The sequence below is a fragment of the Echinops telfairi genome, unplaced genomic scaffold, assembly GCF_000313985.2.
Source record: "Echinops telfairi isolate 266 unplaced genomic scaffold, ASM31398v2 ScPeMD7_40;HRSCAF=151, whole genome shotgun sequence".
Classification (NCBI taxonomy): Eukaryota; Metazoa; Chordata; class Mammalia; order Afrosoricida; family Tenrecidae; genus Echinops; species Echinops telfairi.
This window is the reverse complement of record NW_022103938.1, coordinates 517985-524075: the sequence shown is the minus strand read 5'-3', so window position 1 is coordinate 524075 and position 6091 is coordinate 517985. Positions and strand designations below refer to the sequence as shown.

Genomic DNA, 6091 nt, shown 5'->3' with positions numbered 1-6091 from the left:
GCCATTACAGAGGCAGAAATGATGAAGATCAACAACAAAATGTACAAGGAGCATTTCCCCGAAATGCTGAGGAGGAGGAGAGCCTCTGAGCACATAGAGTTGGTCTTTGACCTTAAGCTGAAGGCAGTCAACCTCAAAGATCAATCCTATGCTCTGGTCAATCAATTGAGGATCACCAAAGAAGAGATTCTGAATGATAAGAGTGCTTTTTCCCAATAATGGGCTCTTCATGCCAATACTGGGTGTGATTTACATGAATGGCATCTGGGCTATGGAGCAAGAGATGTGGGAATTCCTGAATGAGCTAGAGATGTTTGATGGGAAGCAGCATTTCATCTTTGGGGAACCTAGAAAGTCTGTCACTGAAGATTTGGTACAGGATAAGTACCTGGGTTACTGGTCAGTGCCAAAGCATGATCCTCCATGCTACAAACTCCTGTAGGGCTCCAGAGTCCACCCTGAAGCTATCAGGAAGGAAGTGATGGAATTTTTGGACAAGAACAATTTTATCAAAACGACTGCCTTCCAAGCACTGTATGAAGAAAGCTGAGGAGATGAGGAAGACAACGCAGAAGCCAAAGTGTCAGACTCAGGTGAGGCCAATCCTAATGCCAATGCCAAGACCAAGACCCATTTCAAGGAGAAGGTCACCAGGTCCTCCCACTCCTCATGAAAGCTCAGGTAGATGCTTCATTTTGTTTTTGGAATGGTTGTTAACCATCTAAGTAGTGAAGGCAAAGTGGGGCTTGGAGGGAGCCCATGTATGCCATCTTGTGTGCCTCTCACCCATGGATAACTTGCACATTTAGTTCTGTTTTCACCAATATTCAACTGTTTCTTTTATTGAAGGTTTAGTTAGACTCAGAATTTCAATCCACCCTCATACATTTATTATTGTTTTTCAGATTTCAGAATTCTGTGAAATAAATGGAAAAATCATTGATTGTGTGTGTGAGAGAGATCCAGACATAGATAATGTGGTCTCAAAATATAGGTATCTTTGGAAAGGATAAAGAAGTTCACAATAAATAGTTGGGAACACAAGATAAGGGGGCAATTTAAAAATGTAGTCAATTCTTGATTTCTCTTGTTCCTGTTGGTCAAAGTAAAGTATACATATATCCAGATCTGTTTAGCTTGTTTAAGAATGTATTGAAAAATAAATGGTGATAACTTGGTGGGGGTGGGGTGGGATTTCACCAAGAGTAAAAATAGAGAACCCACAGACTGGGAAAAATATGTTTTACCAATGATCAATAAATAAACAATTTATCAATATGTTTTGTCCAATATGATAAGAGACAAATTTATAATAAACCTCAACACGAAAAAGAAAGTAACCTAATGAAAATGGACACGAACAGTTTACCAAAGACGTCAAAAGACATGAACAATTTACCAACGAATAAATTCAGATGGCCAACAAGCATGTGAAGAAATGCTTGCAGTCAGTAGCCATTCAAGAGATGCAAATCAAAACAATAATGAGGTATCACTTCACCCCAGAATTAATATCAGAGTTAAAAATCAGAAAAAAAATGCTGGAGGGTGTGCAGAGAAAGTGGAGTCCTCATCCACTGCTGGTAAGCCTCCTGAGCTCAGAAACCACTGGGAAAGCAGTGTGGTGCTTCCCCAAACAATTAGCACTAGAAATACCGTATTTCTATAATACTACTTGACATCTACTTCACAGAAATAAAGAGCACAGTGTGAACAGATATATGAGCACGCGTGTTCAGTGCAGCACTATTCACAATAACAAATAGATGGAGACAGCCTAAATGCCCACTGATGGGAAAATGGATAGACATTTGTACACACGCACAATGGAAAAGTATGTACCATCAAATCCTGATTAGTCTGTGAAGCAATGCAACACATAGATGGATTTGGAGGACATAATGCTGACTGAAGTAAATGGAACGCAAAAGGACAAATATTATATGAGGCAATATGTACTGTTATAACAAAATATATTGCTATTAAACAATTTAAGAAAAGTTTTTCATACCAAAAAGAACAGATTTCGAAGGTTGTGAAGGATGAGAGGGGGAGGGGGAAGGGAAAGCAATAGGCTAGACAAGAAACAGGTGCTAACTTGGGTGAAGGGTAAGATGATTGAGTTATATTCAGTTAAATGGCCCTTCTAGACATAATTCCTTATGTGGTATATTATAATTCTGGACTCTATACGCCTGTGGCTATCGTCACATTTTAGAAGCATTCTCTGCTACACTGATGGACAGGACTAGGGTGGGATTAAGGGCTGACTTTAGTAGAGAGTGTGAACTAAGCACACACTTTGTTTCCTTGTGGGCATCCTTTACTCTACCTAGTATGTGGAGTATGAGTTAAGATTCCATCCTTTGTTTTCCTTGGATGGGGTACTTTTCATGGGACCATGACACCTGTAGGTAGACACATCATCTCACATGGGAAGCCATACTTCTATTTCCTAACTGAGCTTTGATGGAACAAGAGGACCTGCTGTGACTTGGGGATGTTTTTGGTTTGGGCTGTGGACTCTTCATGAAATCCTGCCCGAATTTCATACTTGGGACTGTACAGCACCCACCACTACATGAGACATTTCCTCATGGTTTTGTGAGTTTTTGTGGGACATTGAAGAGAATCACAGAACCCAGGGCTGTGCTATGAGAGACTATACATGAGAAAATAATAGAAGGAAAATGGAGCAGAAAGCCATCTTGGAAGAGCTGGCATTTGGCATCTGGGACACCTTTCATCTCCAATTCCTTGGGAATAGTCTGCTTTAATTATTATTATTTTGGTGGGGGGGTATTAATTCTAAAAGAAATTATTACCACAATGATATAGTATAAGAGGGAGACAGAGGGGAGCAGCGGGGGGAAACAGGGAAAGACATTGGTAAGTTTGATCAGTTGTTTAAGTTGTTGAATTCAAAAAAGATATAATTAGATATGTAAACCCCCACCCACCCACCTGATTTGTGGGGGGAGGTCAGATGCGCAGGCATTCCCTCCCCTGAGGGAATCAATTGCCAGACTGCTGTCTCATCCCTCCACAGGGGTGGGCCTGCTCCCTGCCTCTGGGGACAATGGACAGGCTCCTGTAGGAGGGGTTTGCACCCTACTGATAATGTTCCTATGGAGACCCACAGACCAACCCCTAGACCACCCACTCATTGCTGTGTAGCCTATAGTGCAACCCCTCCCTGTGACGTATGTCTCTACCTGTAATTAGTGGGCTGGCTTGCCCCCAAAAGGTATATAGGCATGGGTCAGCAATATAGGCGGGGACTTCTCGGACTTCTCCCTCTGACTCTGAGCTCCTTACTGCTCACTCCCTGGTCACTCCCCTCTCCCTTGTTCCCTTCCCCTCCTTCCCTTCCCCCTCTCTCCACGTGGACCACCAAGCTGGGCTGAGGTGAGCAATGTTGCTATGTATCATGCCTGACTGTATTATTGTATTATCTCTCATGCTCTCGATGACTTTAATATAATACTTATATATCTCAACCGTACAATTGTGCATTACTGAACCCAGAAGTAGTATTACTGAACTCGTAGGAGTAGCAGCGGGTGGGGGCTGGTCCCCTCACCCTCCTACAGTGTCAATTATTATTTTTTAATATTTAATACTACACTGATTCACAATAAAAAGTTTGCCAAAAAGAAAAAAGTCATTTCGCTTGGATCCACAATCAACACTCATGGAAGTAGCAGTCAAGAAGTCAAAGGACCTATTGCTTTGGGAGAATATGCTGCAGGTGACTTTTTCTTTTAACAGTTTTATTGGCACATAATTTACATAGTATACACTTTAATAGTTCAATCGTTCAATCATATCAAGGAGAATTGTACAATCATTATCATCTCAAGTTTAGAACACCCCACCCACCATGGTTAAGTTGCTTTTAAAATGAGTTGTGAAATCACAGTCAGTTCTAGTACTCTCTCTGGCCTTCATTTCCCACTCCCAAAATCCCCCTTCCCTCCCTATCCCTCACTCCCCACCCATGCATCCCCTATCTCCCTCTCTATCAGTTATTATCACTATGCACCTCCTGTGCATCACAAACCAGTAAACACAAAAGAAACAGTGAAAACCAAATTCAAAATAAGGTGGTAAAGATAAAATGATAATAACATAAAGACAAAAATACAAATAACAAATAAGAAAGAAAAGACCCTCATCAACATTTCAAAAGCTAGGGAAGAAATTTCTGTCATGGAACAAGCACACAGAAACAACTCAGGCCTAGTGTGTAGGGAGGTCATCTAGCCAAATATCTAGTTTGATTCAGCATATTCACGATTACAAAGGCTGTTTGAGACTCTTGCCTGTGGTTATAGCAGATGTGCCAGCAGCTCAGTCTGACCAGATCCTCTGCAGAGGGTTTGGGTTCCCACCGTCCTCTGTAGCCTTCTACAAATTGGATGTTCATATTTTTAGCTCTGATACTTTTCCCTTTGTCATATTAGAATTTTTTATTTGGGGAGAGTTCTTTAAAATGTTACATAGCGAGATGTCACTCTGAGGACTAAGGCATAGCTAAATCAAATATTTTCTATTGCTTCATATGCATGTGAGAGCTGAACAATAAAAATGGAAGACTACAGAAGATTGGTGCATTTTAATTATAGTGTTGGAAAAGCATATTGAAAGTACCATGGACTGCCAGAAGAACAACTAATTCTGTCTTGGAGGAAGTATTGATAGAATGCACTTCAGAAGAGAGCATATGGACTTGCCCTTAAGAGATCGCTGAAGATAGGGGTCCTAAGGCAAGTATAGTGTAGAAACCAGATGGTGCCCAACTATCAGAAAGAATAGCATCTTGTTCTTAAAGGCTTGTCTTAAAACAAGCAGCCATCAAAGTGAGGGATCAGCTAAGTCCACATGGAAGAAGCACAACAGCCTGTGTGATCCAAGGATTGTAAATAGCAAAATCCAAGTCCAGAAGATGGAATGGCATCAGAGTATACATTCTAAACATTGAGTTTGCAGAGGGCTATGGATGACCATGGAAGTCCAACATCCATTTGAAGGGTCTCCAATTGAATTAAGCCTCCTATGAACCCATTCTGTCCATAGTCCAGGGATGTGAATAGCCTTGCTATCAGACAGAGAGTCTGATTATGGCAGATGTAGCTATTTAAAATGGCAGAGGTAGCTTGTTAAAATGTAATACCTTTCCATTGAATCTCCCTTTTGACACATTTTAAAATTGTTCCAGTCTTTAATATTTTCTGCTTTTTTTCTGTTGAAGGTTTTCTCTGTTTTGACATTGTTGTTGGGTTGTTTGTTGTTCTTTCTTGTTTGTGTTTTGTATAATTTTCTACATGTGAAATCCAGGAGAGGAAAATAAATAGTGACAGTACCTGGATTAGTAATTACTTCGGGTCACAGCAGGAAAGGTTGGAAGGTGTGTAAGGGTGGGATGTCTAGAGAAACCAAATCGGTGACACTCATATGTATAAGAAAGAGCTTTATAAAAAAAAAAAAGAAAGAAAGAGCTTTATATCAAGAAGACATTCTAGCCCAGAGAGTATAGAAACTTCAGCTCAAGTATATTAGACATGTTACCAGGAGAGGCCAGTCCCTAGAGAAAGGCATCACAGTTGGTAGAGGGTCAACAAAAAGAGGAAGATTCTGAAGAAGAAGGTTGACAAAGTGGCAGTAACAGTTCACAACAATTGAGATGATGGCAGAGGAGGGCAGTGCTTCATTCTGTCATATATAGGGTCACTAGAGTTGAGCTGACTGGACAACACAAACCCTGGGGAAGCAGGATATAGCTCAAATGGCATCTGAATTGATGTGGAAGCTCAAAAAATGGAGTTAGGCCTCCTGTTGTAGACCACAGCTGGCCCAAAACAAAATTATTCAGAATTTAAGCTATGCAGGGGCTGTGCATAAGGTTTTCATACCTCCAGACCTACAAATGTGCTAGCACAAATAGACAAATTGAAGAATTCTACCAATGTCTTCAATCTGAAATTGATCAAACAGGAAATCAAGATGCATTAATGATCATTGGTGATTGGATTGCAAAAGTTGGAAACACAGAGGAAGCAACCGTAGTTTGAAAATACAGCTTTAGAAC

The 6091-nt window shown here is 40.7% G+C and overlaps 1 pseudogene; it reads left to right on the top strand.

Annotated features, from left to right (window-relative positions):
- Positions 1-271: 271 nt before the first annotated feature.
- Positions 272-6091, top strand: part of LOC101652594 — an 11266-nt pseudogene continuing 5446 nt past the window's right edge.